The sequence below is a fragment of the Sylvia atricapilla genome, chromosome 6 (genome assembly GCF_009819655.1).
Source record: "Sylvia atricapilla isolate bSylAtr1 chromosome 6, bSylAtr1.pri, whole genome shotgun sequence".
In the NCBI taxonomy this organism is placed as follows: Eukaryota; Metazoa; Chordata; class Aves; order Passeriformes; family Sylviidae; genus Sylvia; species Sylvia atricapilla.
This window is the reverse complement of record NC_089145.1, coordinates 1,994,933-2,013,620: the sequence shown is the minus strand read 5'-3', so window position 1 is coordinate 2,013,620 and position 18,688 is coordinate 1,994,933. Positions and strand designations below refer to the sequence as shown.

Genomic DNA, 18,688 nt, shown 5'->3' with positions numbered 1-18,688 from the left:
GCTGTTACAGCTATTTGGATGTAACAATAACATTCAGCCCTGCTTTGTAACTGCTAATGGATTTCTTATCCAGCATGCCTCAGAGGAAATTATTTTCCTTGCTTTGGCGAGATGAGAAGAGACTCAGAATGGCTGGGAAAATCTGTTTGTCTTTTCTCTTACTGAGATATAAATCAGCCAGATCAGCCTTCAAGCCAACGGAGTTTAAGGCAGGTTTAAATTGTTGTTCTTGAGATATGAGGTTTCACAGACAGTTCTCCAGCTGCTCTGGAGGGTCTTCACCGTCTCTGGGTACAAAGCAGGGTGAAGAGTCTCCCCAGCAGCTGTGTGGCAGCCAGAGGAGCCCTGAGCAATGCTCCTGCTCTGAAGCAGGGCTTTCCAAACTGTGATATGCATACCACTGGTGGGACACAAACCACTTCCAGATGGCAGATGAAGGCAGCTCCTCCACTCTTGTGTGAAGCTGCTTGTGAAGCTACAGGGTGAGTATTTCCACACAGATACTGGAAGTCACCCCGTGCCTTTGTGCAGCCTCAACTCCTGCCTGTAGCCACTAACTGGCAGTGTGGAGGTGCCCACTCGAGCTGTGAGGAGCTGTCTGCTGAGAAGAGACCACTCAAGGCACCTTTCTGGACATCTCTTTGCAGGTTTTTCAGTAGCCTTGCACAGATTATTTATTTTCCCCCTCTGTTTTAATTGTATCCGTTTTCTGATCTTGCCCTAATCTGATGATAATTCATTGTTGTGGTGGTGCTGTTCTTTCAGCAGAGAAATGGGCCACATGGTTTTAACCTTTGGGAACCACACAGACACTCAGATATTTCAAAGATGATATTTTTCAGCAAGAAACTGATCTATTACTGAAATGCATTTGTTTCTGTAGAGACGTAGCTCTTCACAGCCTTGCTCAGCGTGTGATGCTCAAGGTATGGATGACGAAATGTTGGATATAATCAGGTGAATTTTGTTTAGCTCTCAATAAGGATTTCTTTACTAAAAATATCTCTGGACCTCTGGTGATCATCAGGATCTTTGTTTTGCATCTTGTTGGTACGTTTTACCTGAACGACACAGATCTCCCACACCACTGGTTCTTGGCCAAGTCTGTGAAAAGTTACTGCTACTAAGCACAGTAAAGGGAATAGTAATAACCATATATTTTTCATGATGGAAGAGAGTTTATAGTAATTAATTTCTATTAGTTCAACTCTGCCTTTCCATTAGGACACTAAATGAGTTCTTTACATATTTGATTTCTTTCTTCTGCATCCATTTTAGCTTCTTTTATGAACATAACCTCTGTGCGTGTTTTTTCAACAACTTTCAGTGGAGCAGAAGAAATGGTTTATGGATGATCCTTTGAAATGCCCACATGGGTGAATGCAGGGACAATGCCAATGTTTGTCTTTCGTTTGCATGTATTGCAGCAGAGAAATTTGACCTTCTTTTAAAATGCAAACAACAACTGTAGACTCCCAAGCTGTCAGGGAATACTCGGAATATGGAAAAACAGACTTTTTTTTCCATGCTTTGTGAGCCTTATGAAAATCATGGTTGCACATTTTTGCAATATAGCCCATTAGATTTTAGAGTTTGTAATTTCACATGATAGCCTGTTTCTTCTCAGAAGACTTCTACCCACAAATAACAACTTCCATACACTGAGGCTGCAGAAATTTCATGTTCTGTCCCAACCTACACATTCATAGGTCTGGAGGGTGTCTGAAGCATAGCTTAATAAAAGCAGCAATTGCACAACCATGTAGCTTTTGGCCCTGATGAAAACTTGGTCAGTTTTCCCAGTCAGTAGTGGATATTTGCGCAGATGCACATGAATGTGCTTCATAGAACAGTAGGTTTGTCCAAAGCAGGTCTTGGTTTTGTTGTTGTAAAGAACTCCAAGTCAGCAGGTACACCAAATCTGGCTGTAGCTGTAGGAATAAGGTTGGACTATTTCACACCCAGTGACAAGCCGAGCAGAAGCTGACTGTGGCCTCTTGCCTCTTTCTCTCTCCATAGAGACACCTCAGTGTTTTGCTTCCTTATTCAGGCCATCACCACTTGGCTGTGGGTTTTGAATGTTGCTTGCAGGGATAAATGCCTCACCCTGCACCCAGCTGGGTGAAGATGAATCAGGAGCAGCTCAGGAGGACTATTCTGGCTGAAGGCAGATGGGGGCCCCTAGAGAGGTCACTCAAGAGCTGGATTAGGAGAGGCTGAGAGTCCTCCAAGGTGCCTGGCAAGGATTGAACCGCTCCCTCTGACTCACCTCGTTTACCTGCCTTTGTCGTGGTTGCCAGCGTGGTTGTCAGTGACCTGCATCTTTTGCTGGTCTGTGGGAACCTGCAGCACATTCCTGCCTTGAAATGCTGCCTGCATTAGTGACATCATTCCTGCAGGAGGAAACGTTAACTGCAATGCAACATCTGGGCAGCTGTGGGTGCCTGAGGTGACTGCACAGAGAATTTAATTGTTTCAGGTGGTACTTTGTTAACAGAGTTCCTGCTGGGCCACCATGGCCTCTGGAAACAATCTTCCTACCCTGTAGCTCCAAAGGTTATCTTGCTCTTTATCTGGAATAATTGATAAATCAAATATGTGCCAATATAACTCATAGGCAAGCTCTAATTTCTGAAATTAGTCTGGGGCAAAGGCTTGATATTTTGGAGAAGTGCCTCTGTGTACAGTTGATACACTCAATTTGCTGCTCTTCTGACTCTCAAGGACACATGCCTGGAGTCTCTGGAGAGGTTTGGTTTTGCATTAGTTTGTTTTTTGGAGAGGTTGCCTAGTCCAGCAGTCAGAGCTCAGGATGCAAAGCCAGGGTCCCCAGGTTTTTCCCTGCTCTGCAACCTCGGAGTTTTGTCTCATGCCTTTTACTCTCAGTATTGCTGGTTTTAATTTGGGGAGCGGTAGTCTTTACATTTAGGGCTGACCATTCAGAGTTCCTGTTGGTATTCAGCAGTTAATGCTGTTTGAGTGTTTGGCAGATCTGAAGAAATCCCATATTCTTGGATGCATGGATTATAAAGCCAGGAGGGGTGGTTGCTCATCAAGACTGTGACCTGTTTATTGGAGATGGGCCCAAATCTAGGTGCTGGATCAAACATATGTGAACCCTGGGGAAGCTCAGTTCTGAATTCAGATCTGGGTGTGAGCTCATTCCCATCTCTGTCAACACCAGAGAGGAACACAAACAAATGATTTTTGGGAAAATCCTATATGTATACATATATATGTATATATGACAATATGTAAATAAAATTTGAATCCAGAGTGGAACCTTGTTCAGAACTGTCCCAACCACTATAAATAGGTTTCCTGTATCTCCTGTTACATAACTCCAGAAATTAAATTTTTCTAGCAAAGCTTGCACGTCAGCACAGAGCATTGTCCTCTGCAAGGTTACAGTAGCAAGTTGTCAGAGAATTTAATCCTCAGGATGCTGGTAGAAACCTGGAAAAGCTCCAATACCTTTTGTGCTGGAGATTAAGATCTGGTTTACTGTGTCTCTCTCCTGCTGTCTTTTTGTATCTCCTGATTTTAGTAAACAAGAGGGGAAGGAGAGAAAAGGAAGGAATTCATCACAGGCTTTGAATGATGCAAACAGTTTAATTAGGAAGTAATGTTAGATACAGTTTCCCTTCCTTTGCTGTTTTCCAGGCAGGATGCATCCTTAGGAAACAATAATAGAACTGGGGATTACAAAGCCTTTGCAGGCATTGCAGCCAAGTGGCCACACAGGAAAGTGATACAAGGGCAGGCACTCGTGTAACATGAGCGGAAGTTATTCAACATTCCTTGAGGAAGCACAGGACCAGCACAGCTCAGGATCAAGAAAAATATTCCTGTCAGGCTGAAAGGGGAGATAATGCTGGTTGCCATTTTGTATTGTTTCTCTTCATGAATTTTTTGCTGATTTTGCTCTCCCGAGCCTGGCTTCAAAATAACAGCACAACTAAAAATAACCTCACATTTGGGGCTCAAAGTGTCTCCGTGACACAAGGTCAAACGCTAATGGGCATTTCCTACTCTATAACCTTTGTAGCAGGCAGAAGGAAAAGTGTTCAAAAGGGGCATTGCTACAGGGGTCAGCCTGAAACATTTGACCCTGAACTGGTTTAGTTCCTAAATTCTCCATCCAGGAGAAGGTCTGTGGAAGCCTGTGTGACAACAGTTTTCTGTAAGCTGAATTTCCCTCTGTGCTATTTATAACTGTCCCAATGTTTCACTGTGTAATAGCAGTGTTTGCAAATGCCTGTGCAATTAAACTCTCACCAGCTGGGATCTGGGAGGCAGGTCCTGGAAAACAGAGCCCATGATGCAGAAAGTCCTCATCAGCCTGAAGAGTTGTGGTCTATAAATTGCTGATATCCACTGGAGTGGCTGGGAGTCGGAATGCCTGTGGTCTGATCCACGGCCCTGCTGCTGTGCTGGGTGGAGGTTAGAGAGACTCACTGCCCTCGTGAACCTCAGTTTACCACTAGGATCCTGAAATGATGGGAAATCACTCATAAATGCAGATTTCTCAGAATATTACATTGGGGCTCTTTGGAATTGAAAAGGGATTTAAGAGTCATTCTCTTCTCCTCTGGGGATGCAAGCTACATATATTTTTCATATACTGGTCTCTCATCAGAAATTAATTGGAAGAAGAATGCTCTGTTATACCCTCATCAGTACATCCAGTGTTCAATAGCTTCGGCATTTTCAAGTGGTTCCTGTGCTTCCTAAATAAAATAATCCTGTTTTCCTGTTTCTGACTGTGGAAAAAGTGGATTCAAGGATGATACTAAACAATAAATCTAAAATGCTGATATTTTCCCCCCCTCTCTGTACAGAGGTCTCTTGAAATGAAAACTATTATCTACTCATGCTCTCCCTTTAATCTTCAAGTACTGAATTTCTTGGTTCCCTCAATACTATGCACAAGCCTAACTCTCCAGTCTACCTACAGCTACTGCCTTTGAGCCCTTCAGAGACTGTACCTTCAACCTAGTCTTTTACTTTGGAGACCTTGCATGACTTGATGATACTCTTTCCTCTTGGCTTATCATAAAAGTGATTCTTCCCACTCATTCTCTTTTGTGTTTTCATGCTGCTTCATCTGGAATGCAAATACGGGCCAGGAGCCCAAACCTTCCTTTGAGTTCCCCAGTATCATGCAAAGGGTGGTCAGAATTGGTTTTCAGTGGATAATGAAGTTTTTGTCTAACTGACATTTTTTGTAGAAAATGTTGTGAAATCTGCATGGCTTCATCTTTTACATGGAAAACTAAGGCACCAAAGAAAGAAATGTTTCTGTGCCAGAAGGAGGAAAAAACTCAAACAAACCAACAAACAAATCCTTGAGGCTTGCAGAGTTTGTTTCTTCTCCAAACAAACATTTCTTCTCTTTGCTTATATGGATGTGTTTTTTCTGTCTATATTTCCACTTAGACTTTTACCTGTGAGACATCTTTTGCTAAGGCTTCAATATGTAGTTCAGGTCAAGAGAGAGTCACTGACTACTGCTGCATTTCTGCAGATTATTCTGTTTAACTTCTCAGTACCTACATGTGCCAGGGTGTGAATTAATCCATGCTAAATCACTTCAGGTTTCCTTAAGTGTAAAAGCATCCATAGAAATCTAAACTCCTCTGTTCCCTGGTGATCAGCATTGAAAAATGCAGGGAGTCTAGAGGAATTTAAGTGATTTATGAAATACAAACCCTGATACCCTGTGGTGTATATGGAACACATTGTTTCAGCCTTGGGAGCAGGAAGAACACAGATCTGCAGATTTTGGCGGTGCAAGGAGAGAGGGATGGGGCTGATCCCCAGCTCACCTCCCAAACCAAGATCTGCCACTTCAGGGCAGGGCTGTGGGGTGGAGACACTGAAACAAGCAGCACCATCCAAGAACAGTGTGAAGAAGAGGCTCCTGCAAGTGCAAGCTCTTCTGTTTCTGGCTCTGTGTCAAGCGCTATAATCTTGTTTTGCTTGAGACTCCAAAGACTCAAAAGTTAGCTCTGTACAGGGCTCCCAGAGGTTGAACAAATTCAAAATGACGTGCCCTGCATCCTGAGGGGTCATACCATTATGCATAGCATTCTGTGCAGAACACTCATTTATGATGAGGGCTTTTATTATGGCATCATTAGTATCTACAGAGAGAGGGAAAATTGATTTGCTTTGACAGAGCTTCAAATATTCCTGTTAGGGTATAAACATAATTTGTTACCCATGCAGAGAACTGTACAAAAATTAAAAACTAAATTGTATAAAAAGTATTTGTTAAAAAGTCAGAAAAATTGCTTGGAACCACATCTACTCAAGTTCGAGGTAAGTTTTTAGTTTGGAGAACAAAATACTGAACAAAGTTATTATGCTGATTTCTCACTTGTCATGGAAAAAATAATTCTGACATAACTGAAGAACGAAAATCTGAGTTTGTTTCCAACTGTTCCTACCTCATGACAAATGAGTCCCTCATGCACTTCTAAATTTATCTTTGTATCATGACAGGATGAAGGTTTTAATATTTGTGCTGTGACAGTAGGCTTTTCATCCTACTGTTGGTACTTTGAATAACCTAGTTCTCATCCCAAGCTGTACATCAGAGAGTCAGTTTTTCTAACTAAGGATCTTTTCCCAAGATTTCCAAGCAGTCTGGGCACTGGATGAGGTGAAGAGAGTAGGATGTATATCTGAGATGCAAAAAATGATGTACATTCACTCTCCTAACCCAGATTTTCTCAGCATTGATATCTGCTGTAAAAGCTGCAGGAAAGATGAGTGCACAGTTTGATTAAATATGAGCTTGAAAACTGAATTTCATGTAAGCAACGTGAATGAAAGATTTACCCTAGTTTGGAATGTAATATTTCTCTTTGAAAAAAAAAAATTAAAGCACTGCTTATTTAGACATGTCGAGGCAGTTGTTTGGGTTGTGAAAGAAATTGCTGTCTTCAAAACTGGATTAATGGCCCTTGGGGCTGCACAGAAAGGATAGTGGGGAGGTGACAGGGGTTATATGCCAAGACTGAGAAAAATATACATTAAAGTTGTGCTGAAAATGCCTGAATTTATATTTTTGTTTGTTCTGCCAAGATTCTTCTCGGATTTAAAGAGCACGCATAACTCGTGCTGACTTGAATTGTCTGTGAGCAGAATCCATTGCATCCTTTTCACCACATCTCTTGTCCAGGAAGAGCAAGACCTGCTTGCTGTTTTGGGATGGTGCTGATGGGCAAAGTGAGTGCATTTAGCAGGTTTTGCTCATGATGTTTTCTGCAGGGTTACTTTTTTTGGGGGAGAGGGGTCTTTTATTAATGGGGAAATCTTACAGCCAAGCCCACCTGTTGACTCCAACCTGTTCTCCCAGTCAGTCAAATCCTAGGAGTTCCTGATTTGCTCTGCAGTGGCCTTGACACCTCTTGGGCCACCAAGAGGTGAGGATGAATAATACCAGCCAAAAGATCCTGAACACGCTCCAGTATCAATGCCTCTGGGCATATTGGATCATAGGTTTGATTCCTGTGTGAGCTGCCAGTGAAACCTCACCATGGCAGTTTTCCTCAAATTTTATATTAAATAGTGTCTGTCTTATCTCCTTATCTCCCCATGAAACAGCAACGTGGAGGAGCGTTCAGGACCAATCTTGTGCTTCATGAAAATGACCTGGCAGTACTCTTCTGCCAGATCATTCTCACGTATTTCAAAACAAATCCGAGCATAAATCCTACCAGTGAAACACTTAGACTGAGTTTATCCCTGGGGAGATGATGAGAAACAAACAACACGTGACAGTTGCTAATCACATTCTGTAATATATCACTGGAAGGCTCTGAGACACTGCAGCAAAGGGCACAGCATTCAGAATGGGATAGAGTGGCTTTGATCTGAGGTTCATCTTGGGTTATGCTGTGGAAAGAAAACCCCAACAAGCCCCAAACAAACCTTGCTCGGTTACAAAGATAAAAAATCCATTCACGTTGAATTTTATGAACAGGTAATGAACAGTAGATTCTAGGAACATGCCAAGCCTGAGTAGCAGGGTTATGAGCACATCACTGGTATGATTACATGCAAGAGTTAAAAGCACACTACTAATTTGCAAATTCTCCAATAATTTATCACACGTTAATTTTTTTAATTTGTATGATAATAAACTGGATTCGTTAATTGTTCATATTATTATTGATTAATGCATTTATTACTAATTTATTACTTCACGATTTGCAACTCACACAACATTTCACGTGCAGTCAGTGCACCAGGGCCAATGAACACCTTCAGTGACGGAGTTTGAGAGGGACAGAGGAAGCTGTGGGAAAACACCACTGATTGTCTTATCCCACCTCCTGCCCAGAGTAGGTCCAGTCACAGCAAGATTCCCAGGGGCTTGTGGAGTTTTTAACCTCCCCAAGGGTGGAGAGTTGCCAGCCTTTCTGGGCTCCTGCTATGGTGTCTGACCACCCTTCTGGTACAAGTTCTTTTATCTTGTCTCAATGTCCCGTGGATTGGTTCTTTTGTTTAAAAGACACTGACTTTTTCTAACTTTCCTTGTCTAACACAACTTTCCCCCTTCTCTATACCTCTACCACAAAGCACTTGGTGAAGGAATTATGAAGCCTATAGGAAAGCCAGGCTCTGGGAAATGACTGATATATACCACTATTCAAGGCTGTCTGCATGATACTCTGTAACAGACAGATTAGGATTGTCCCTCTAAATCACTTTTATTTGAATTGTTCTAATGTCAGTGCAGTTGTCATGTGGTGATGCACTCCAGTTAAGTGACAGATGCTTGCTTCACCAACAATGTTATTCTAACAAACTACTAATTGGCTCAGTTCTTTCCAAAAACAGGTATAGTTTTTTAATATCTTTAAAATACCAGGAACTGTTTTTGGGTGTTTTTGTTGTTTTTTTTGTTGTTGTTGTTGTTGTTGGTTTTTTGGGGGTTTTTTTGTTTGTTTGTTTGTTTGTTGTTTTGTTTTGTTTTGTTTTGTTTTGGTTTGGTTTGGTTTGGTTTGGTTTGGTTTGGTTTGGTTTGGTTTGGTTTGGTTTGTTTTTTTTAAGGATGCCTGATATCCTTAAGATACCAGGAACTCTCTTTGGAAATTTCCCATTTATCGATTGCAAATATTACTCCTTTTCTCCTGCCCTGTGACAGTGGCTCTTGATCTTCAGATTAATTTGTGGTCAGAGGTTTGAAAGGTTCAAGTCCACTTGATGCCTGTGGAAAATGTGCTGCACCTTGAAGGAGGTGCTGCCCTTGGTATTCACAAGATTACATAGGAACTAAGACTTTCACCTTTTGTTTGTCTAAAAATGGATGCTCAAAGGTGGAAAAATGTGCAGAGATAAGAGGCTGTGGCAGGTGAGCAGCAGTTCTCAGGCAGGGAGCCCTGGGCTGGGTCTCAGCTGTGGATGCCAGTGCAAAGTGGGAGGAAGAAACCCCATTTCTCACTGCTCTCATCTCATCTGCTTCCTTTCTCACATCTCCATGTGTGGGGCAAGGGGGAGGGGAAGCGGGCTGAGGAGGGGAGGACGAGGGTGGGAGTTTCCTTCATGCTTCAGCAGTGGTGCTGAATGTGAGGGAAATAATAGTTGGTCTGAATCCAGACATTCCCTTGGGCAGGGGCTGTTTGGGAAGTGGGTGCAGACCTGTGGTTCTCACAGGTACCATTGCCAGTGGCTGGAATACCTGTGGGGCATTTGGGAACCGATAGGAAAGTGGAGTACAGTTAGAGCTCTGTCCTAAATTTCATCCTCTGAGCTTTCGGGGAAACATATTTTTTCCTGCCTCTGAATCATTTTCAAGATGAGGCTTAACACTCAGCTGTCAAGATGACACTGTTCTCTTCTCAAATGATAACCCTCATTTCATCTAAAGCACTGGAAGTGCACGTTGCACTCACTTTCACACAATCAAAAAACCCTCCAAACCCTGAGTATGGTCACAGGAAGAGATAGGTTCCACTGCAGAGGAAATACATGTAATCAGCTTGCTGGTAGTTGCACCACAAACCGCCTGAGCACCACTGAGCTGCCTTTTTTCCTTACCAGCTGTGATTCAGAGGCATGAATTGCAGATAACTGCTTCGGAAAAATGCAGGGGCAAGCATCCGCTCAGCACTGGAGGCAAGAGCAACCCATTCTGGTTCTGCAGCAGAAATAATCCCTGCCTTCCTCTGCCTGACAGAAGGCAAGTTTTTGATCAGCTCTTCTCTTCTATTTTCCAGTGCTTCCGTTTCTCTTTCGTTGATTCTGAGGGATGTGATTCCTGTGGGGAAAGATCATGCAAAACCAGGTTATGTTTTGTAACATTTTGAAATAATTTGAAGTTACTGCAATTTACATTACACCTTTTCTGCTGGGGGAAAGCTTTTGTGGTGAAAATTATTTTACAAGGGCTATATGTGATCTTCTCTGGCACAGACTAGAGCATAACAGTCCGAATATTGTCAAAAACTGATTTGGACTGCCCAGGCAGCCTCTCACCAGCAGAATGGGTTCAGGTAGCTAATAATGAGCTGAGTCTTGAGATTCCAGTAGTGTCTTCCTCCTGATAAGAACAATATAAGATTAGTCTTCTCATGGAGCCACAACCTTTGGCTCCAGCTGGCATTGTGATTTACCAGAAATGACAGCAAAATTCTGGATGAACTTTATTTGAACTCTTACAGGTTTCATTTGGGTCAAGTTCAATGGCAAGTCAGCTAAACGTTATTTAAGGCTTGATTGTTTATTCCAGACATAGACTAGAAACACAGGGTGGAAAAGAGCTGCACCCTGCTAGCAGGTGGCTGGTGAGGAGAGACATTTCCTTTTAGAGGTCCTGCCCTTGTAGAGACTGATTTACACCTCTTGCATCCCTTCATGGTCTCCTCATGTCTTGGTCCATCTCTGCTGACCAGCTCAGCCTCTCTGAGGCTTCCGGGATGTTTGGAGGAACAGTTCCTCTTCCACATGAGCTGTAAAGCCTAACATTTTGTGCTAGGCCAATCTAGGAAGCCCAAAGGTAGGAAAGAAAGTGATTTCTGTTCTTCCCTTCTAACCTCTACCTATAGCATGATTCTGAATGGGTATGAGCAATACTGCTCTTGATTTTTATTGGGGTTTTTTGTTGTTGTTGTTGTTGTTTGTTTTTTTTTTTTTTCCTTTAAAGAGGGCCTTTTTCTTTCCTTCCCTCTCTTCTCCCTACTTGTTATAAAGGAAGAAGATGCAGGAGAAGGGATGTGGGAGGAAGAGCCTGTGATGCAAAAATCCCACTCTAAGATAGCGATCTTTTTGGGAGGGGCTTGTGAGGAAAATTGCAAAAAAAAACCCACATGCAAAACGATGCCTTTGTTTCTCTTGGGACTTTTATATTATTTGAGATGAGTGTTTTGGCTCAGTTTGGGCAGGATGGTCTGTATCTGTGTGTGCACACAGATCAGGGGAACAACTTACATAGCAGCACAGAGACCTTTGCCCAGCCATGGTGCCTGCTTGCACGAGGCACTGGATTCTCCAGCTCCTACATCACTCCCAGCTTAGTCAGATGTACCCTGCAGACAGCAGACTCCTTAATGTGTTGCTGTTATTTTGATTTCAAGGCTCTGGGGCCTGGCTCTCAGCTGGCTTGGACTGAAAAGGGACAGACAACAAACCCAGATAACTCAGAGGATGCAGGAAATAAAGGATATATGTATTTTTAAGGATATGGATGATGCGGGAGGAATGGCTGATATGGCTGTGAACTCTTGTGATATATTTAGAACCTTGGAGTAAAGCTCCAGTTCACTGAAGTCAATAAAAACATTGCTGCTGAATTCACTGGAAACAATTCTTCTGTCCTCTGTCAGAGGAAAGTATTAGTTGAAATTATACATCAGCAGTGCTTTCACATCTGTGTCCCCAGGGAATAAATAAGACTGTACTTCCATAATGCCCATGCACAGGCATACTTCTTTCTAAAGATGCTGTCGTGAACCCTGAAAGCCCTGTCTTTTTTTCTTCTTTTCTCAGCTTCCAGGTCAAGTCCTGGGTCAGGTCATAGGTGTTACCACTGGGGAGGAGGAAGGAAACGTGTCCTTCTCACTCCAATCCAAGCACGATTTTGTGTAGGAGTGGAGTGTTTTGGGATTGGGTTTTCTTTTGTTTTGTTTTGTTTTGTTGGATTAGTGTTTTTTTGCAATGAGGTATGTTTTCTGTTCTATTTTAAAAACAAAGCAAAGTGCATGTAAATCACATACACAGGACCTTCAGCTTTACCTAAGTTCTCTGCAGCAGAGGAAAGGCAATAGTATTACAAATGAGGAAATGGTATTTTGGGGTTTTTTATAAATACCTGAGTTCTTTGGATCTGCCTGAACCAGACAGATTGGTGTGTCTCATAACCAATATCAAAATAGTTTTCGTATCAGTGACTTGGACGCGACACTCTACTCTAGCTTTGTCTCCTGTGGTGTCTTCTTGGGAAATATTAACTGAACTGACTTTGTAATTTTTCCATGGCTGCTCTCTCTGCAGGATGTGCCCTGTGCCAGATGGTTGACTTGGATGAATTCTCTTCACATAGTTAAAAATCGCTCTCTTTTATTATTCATGACTTGTTTCTTCCATCTCTCATGTTTCTCAGTTTTCTCTCTGCTTCATAGATGGGTAGTCATGCCAGATTGAGATGAGGCTGTTATTTTATCTTATATTAGGAAGCCATGTTGGGGAAAAAAGCATGTCAGAAGGACAGAGGGCATTTTCTCAGATTCCAGCTATGTTAACCCCCAGTGCCTGTCTTGTAAGAAGATGTAGAGAGCTGGTTTTCATAAAGTAACCATACTGTCACTTCGAGGCTGTCTGCAGAATTTTTTGTCTGCAAGAAGTGAATAGGAAGTTGAAAATAAACTGCATGGGAATTTAAGGAATCTGTAATTTTTTCAGTGAAACTCCTGAGCTGTGTAGAAGTAGTCTCAGCATAGATGAAAATCATAATGAGTCAGTGTCCTTCAAGATGCACCTACATTGATTAGAAGGATCACAAAGCTGGCCCGATAAAAAGATTATGCACTCAGTTGCACATGCAGTACAACTAGGTATTAAAAATCAGGCTCTGAAGTATTTGTTAAAAGCAGATCTAACTCCACTGATGCCAAATGCCCTGATTTTCTTTGGACAGGGATCCATTGCTTTAAGTTTATATTAATATAAACATGATATACAATAATAAATATTAGGAGCACATGCTCAGATTATTTGATTTATACATTCATTCAGTGTAATGCTATTCCATTTCATTCCATTCTTGGATTTCTCGTTCCTCTGTAACAACCTTGTAAAAGTGACAGGGAGGCTCAGATCTTTGCCCAGCAAACAATATATATTATTTGCTACATGAAAGTGGTGCACAACTCTCTTAAATGTTCCCTAGCAGACTCCTATTGCATTCCACAATGTGCCTGCACTTGAACCACCTCCATTCATATCAGACTCTTTTTATCCCAGCACACATTGAGCAAGCTGCTCTGAAGCTTAATTCTCCTGACCCTTCAGTGCAGTCGGATATTGTCACCTAATCCCCTTTTTTTCCTTCTGTCCCATGTGTGGTTTTGACTTCTTTCTCCTCTCAATTCCTTTTTCCTCTTCCCTTTTTCTTTCTTTCTTATTCTATAAGCCTCTCTCCAGGCTCCACATTCCAGAATTCATCCTTGCATTAGGGCTGCAATACAATGCTCTCCCAGTGTTAAAGGATTAGACATTAAGGAGACTGTGGCAACTCCAGCCTCACTCTGTGCACAGGGGGAACATAAGGGGATGGAGGAGCACTGGCTAAAGAGGAAGGAGGCTGAGAAACAAGGGGGAAAATGGCATCTTAGCAAAACCAGAGTGGGTGACAAAGAGGTTTCTGTAATTCAAAGTAGCACTTTCTGCTCAGTTTAACACTCTGGGTTGTTTCTGGAAGACAGTAAACCATTTGGAGAAGAAAGTGCTGCACATTGCATGGGCATTGGTACCTTAAATGCAATTTTTGTTTTAGCAGCCCTCTCTGAGAAATGGCCAGTTTGAAGTTTGTCACGTGGTGGCATGCCATTCCAAAGCATGAGGTGACACTGCTGTCTGAAGTGCCAAGGTTAATTAATAGCGCATAGATTTTTTTATTTTTTTTTTTACATGGATGATTGTGCCTCTGACTCCTAGATTTCCAAAGTTCATACTACTCCCAGAGGAGGAGTCTGGGGTCTTCCAAATATTTCCTGATGACTGGTTTTCATTTGTTTTCATTTTTCTGAAGAGAATGGCTTTTGTTAAATGTCTCTTCTACTTTCATTACTGAATTGGAAACAAATCACTGAATTGGAAAAAAAAGGTATAATACTTTTCAGTATGCACAGGTTCATAACAGTGTCGAAAACCCTGTCTTGATGAAATTAAGGTTAATTTCTTTCTTCATCACCACTTCAACCCTGCAAAAGTAATTCTGTAAAAGCAAATTTAAGGATATAGTCATGCTCCGTTTAAATCAATCGGTGATCTCCAGAAGTCATTAAAGGATTAAATTATTGAGATGGGGCCACTCCTGAAGCACACAGACCTATTAGCGGAGAAGCAATTGTCTATTAGAATCTGTAGCATGACTCACAAAACCCTATAGAGAGGTTTCTTGTTTTCCACCAAGGTTGTTTTGGTATTTGTTGAAGGGGTGGGAAAACGAGTGTGAATAAGCAAAGTTTGCATTTTGCACGGGAGGCAGCGGAGCTCGTGGTCATCCCTAATCTATTACGGAAGTGAGGCTGCAGCCGTGGGCCAGCTGCCGAAAAAGTTTTGTCACCCAGACTCATGAGTCTCACCCTCGTGGCTGACAGTTTCATTGTTCCCCAGGAACGTAAGTGTCATGGGAGGTCATGGTTGCATTATTATTATTCAGCTACATTTGAATAAATGTACTTGGCTCTGTAAAGAATGCTACAGGCCTACTTACCCTGCTGTACCCCACAGCCATGTGGTGAGGCTTAAAGATTGTAAAGTGCTTTGAGTTCCTTGGGAAAAAAAAAAAAAAAAAAAAAAAAAAAAAAAAAGGCACTACATGAATGCAACAGATTCCCATTTGTTCATATGGCATCTGGTCCCACATCGGTGATGTTATGATATGCGGGATCAGACCTGGAGTGCTGTACATGTGTTGGATTATTCACAAACATAAACGGAGATACGGTCCCAACCCCAAGGTCTCTGCAGTGTAAAGAGCTGGCCTGGCAGCCTACCAAACACACCTTCTGCAAGGCACTGAGTGGGCTTTTTAGCACCAGGCAATTAAGGGTGAGGATTGAGACTTGGAGCAGGCAGGGAAAAAGGGCACAGGCTGAGCATTGGGAAGATGAGAAAAATCCATGCTGTAGGAAGAAAGATTCAAATCTTGAAATTAAGGTTTGTTTCAGTGCAGCAAGGATGTTTTGCACTGTACTTGCACGCTTTACTTTTCCATGTGGAAATACACTGTGAGATTTTTATGAGAACAGAAGGAACTGGAGCAGTAGCAAGGACACAGCATCATTTGAACAATTGATTAAGTGAATAATTTTGTTGGATAGATTCTCACATTTTATTGCCTGGCCCATTTCAAGGAAGTCTTGTGGTTTCTGGTGTTTTCTTCAAGCTGCAAGTTTTTGAGTTGTTTTTTGTTTTGTTTTTTTTTTTTTTTTTATTTTTTTTTTTACAGAAGGGAAGTAAACTTTGGAACAAGACAGACATTCATGCCAGTTGCACATGGTTATTCTTCAGTCAGCAGGGTGCAGTTTGCTGCCTACCTACTTTAAGGCCAGGCCATGGTATTCTCCATCATATGGACTCTGCAGTGTTTTTCAGTCTTTCATCTCCAAAGTGCCCCAGGAACTGGAAAATGGAAAGTGGGTAAAATCTGGAATTGTTACTAAGATAGCACGTGCAATTGCTCCACACAATGAGAGTCAAGGCTCCTGTTTTTGCATGTAAAGCTTGTGTTCTTCATGGTTAATAAATTATATGTTCATAGTGTTCAGAAAAGCTGCAAGAACACAGACACTGTCTAACAGCCCAAAAGAAAACGCTGAGTGTGACACTGTAATTTTCCCCACCTGTTGCCCAAACTGTCAAAAGGAAATAGGTCTCTTATTTCACTCTGAATAAGATGTAGTATGCTTGTGGTTTGGGAAATGATGGCTTGATTCTCTGTCAGTTGAAACAGCTGCCTGGCTGTAAACCAGAGCTATGGCTGAGACATCCATGTACCTGCCTTGGTTTTCAGTCTCAGGCAGAGAAATCTTTGCTTGCTGCAGTTGGATATTTAGCAGTCTAGCAGGGCAGGACATTAGTTTGACCCCGTTATAACTTTGAAATGCCAATGTGAAGAAAGGATGTGGCTGATGAGAATTCAGAGATAAGGAATAGAGGAATGACAAGGTTGAAGTTTTTTAAGAAACATGTGTTTATTCAGATATTCCTCACATGTGCTGTTTCAAACTATTGTTGAAGAATCCAATAAACTTATTCTGTGTAAATTACTTTTTTTGGTGCAAAAATCTGTTGACCAGACTCATCACCCCTTTCTTCTTACTGCTGGGACCCTTGTGTCAACCACACAAAATTCTTTCACGTCCTCCCATTTGCCTTCCCTACCCAACACTTTCATCTCTTCAATCTCCTTTACCTACTTCCTATCCTATATCTGCTCCTCTGAAAATAATCCCAACTTTGCAGACATTGGTGATGTTGGGTTAAACTGCTGGGGCAGTTTGTCTCAGGAAAAAATAACCTGCTGATGGTGGTGTGAAGCAAGTTCAGGCCAAAATCCTACCTGGCAGAGGCTGCTGGTGGTGGAGAAAATGGCTTGCCATTCTCCAAGGCTAAAATTAAGCCCTCTTGGAGATCTATCATGCTGCGAAAGGAGCTACCTGGTGGAATTTGACAAAGTTGCTTGTTTTATACATTTGGAAAACCCAGATTGCATAGCCTTGTGAAAACAAAAGCGGAAGGTGAATGATTGGGCAAGAAAGGCTGGATTCTGACTTAGTTTAAATCTTGTACCTACAGGTTTTCTATTTTCCCAGTTTTTCCAAGCTGTTAAAATTTTAGGGGAAAAAAATCACGCTAGAAAAAAGAAGAAAGTGTCTGTAGCCTTTGCTTTGCTCAGGACCTAACCATTCTTGAAAGATCTATTCCTACATTAAAAAAAAAAAAAAAAAAAAAAAAAAAAACAACTAGGTGAAGAACGACTCCCAAATGATAATAAACTGACTCAAAAAAGTCGAGAACAAGCTGGATCAACCCTCTAACAGATGGGAGTCTTTACTGTTTTACTCTTAAGAGACATTGGTAAATCATTTGGCATTATTAAGGATACCAACCACAAAAAGGATCTGTAAAAATGCACGTTTCCCACTTTTCATCATATGGGATTTTGTAGTTGTTAGTGGTCCGTGAGTCATTGCTGATCTTTAAATGTTATATATTCATTTGGATAGGTGCATGGCAGCAACCTCCAAGAATGAAATAATTGCCACCCCTGTGAAAAAAAAAAAAAAAAAGATGGCTTCCTGTGCTGACATATGTAATCGAACCATCTTTCTTACGTGAAGCAGATGTTTTAGGCTGTAATCATAGATACAAAACATGGTAGAAGTATCAGATCTGCCTCACCACTGTACTGGCCTGGCTTTATTCAAGTTCAACTCAGCTGAAAAAAGCTGCAGTTACACCCGCATGAAAGGGAATATTTTGCCCACTGAGACAGCTCTGCATTGCCTCGTGCCCTGCTAGGTCATTTGCAGCATACCAGGGAGATGCACAGAGCTCTGTGTCTGGTTGTGATTGTGGGATTTTGGTAGATGTTTGTGGTACTTTAAAAGACTCCTCCGTATGGCTGGCAGCAGAGAACCCTCCCACCGTCTCTGTCGGATGCTGGAGCTGCTGGAGGGTAATTTGCTGTCTATAAATGGTATTTACTAGTGGAGATGGACTAGGATTTCTTATAGAAGTCCAGGTACTTTCCAACATGTCTCTCCTGGTCAGCATCCGGAATTCAGGACTGGGACAGGTCTAAAGGCAGCTGTGGAAATAAACATGAATGAGGCATTAGAAAACATGATATTATGGTGTCTTGTTTTGTGACTTTTGGAAGCAGAAGTTAATAGGCAAGAGACATAATCTTATATAATAATTCTGGTTCAAGTTCTGATGAGTAGCATTTTACATGCTTTTGCCAAGCATAGGAGGAGTAGGTTCCCACAAAAGTTTGTGTCTCCCAGTTTCTTTACATGTGGGTGCCATCTGTATTTGCTCCCAAGTAAATGGGCAGAATGTCATTTCAGTGGCTTCCTGCAAATGTCCAAAGTTCCCAAACAAATTCTTGAACCTCAAAAAAGAAAAAAAAAAAAAAAAAAAAAGACAGCTGAAAAACAAATGAGATGTCTAGAAAGTCAGAAGTTGATTCAACATTTCCTATTTATGCACACAAAAATGACAGCTTAATACACTTTTTCCCTGAAGAGGCAAGGGTTTAGTGTGCAGTGTCCCCCTAACCACTCAGCACTCTCCAAGCATAAACTCAGCAAAGCTTGTATAAACTAACTACAGAACCTCACAGCTGCTGCAAAATTCTGTGGGACAAACTCATTTGGTTTAAGTGAGACAAAAAATATGAAGGTCAAAACAGGGGCTCAGTCTGACCCTTCCTTTTTCCAGATAA

General features: G+C 41.7%; 1 long non-coding RNA gene across 1 annotated transcript in view; it reads left to right on the top strand.

The window, feature by feature from the left end:
* The window catches only part of LOC136362166 (uncharacterized), a 97,949-nt gene extending 81,444 nt beyond the window's left edge, over positions 1-16,505 (top strand). The window contains exon 2 of the long non-coding RNA XR_010743746.1: positions 15,686-16,505. This is a non-coding gene — a long non-coding RNA (uncharacterized lncRNA). The remainder of the gene's footprint in view (positions 1-15,685) is intronic.
* The last annotated feature ends 2,183 nt before the right edge of the window (positions 16,506-18,688 follow it).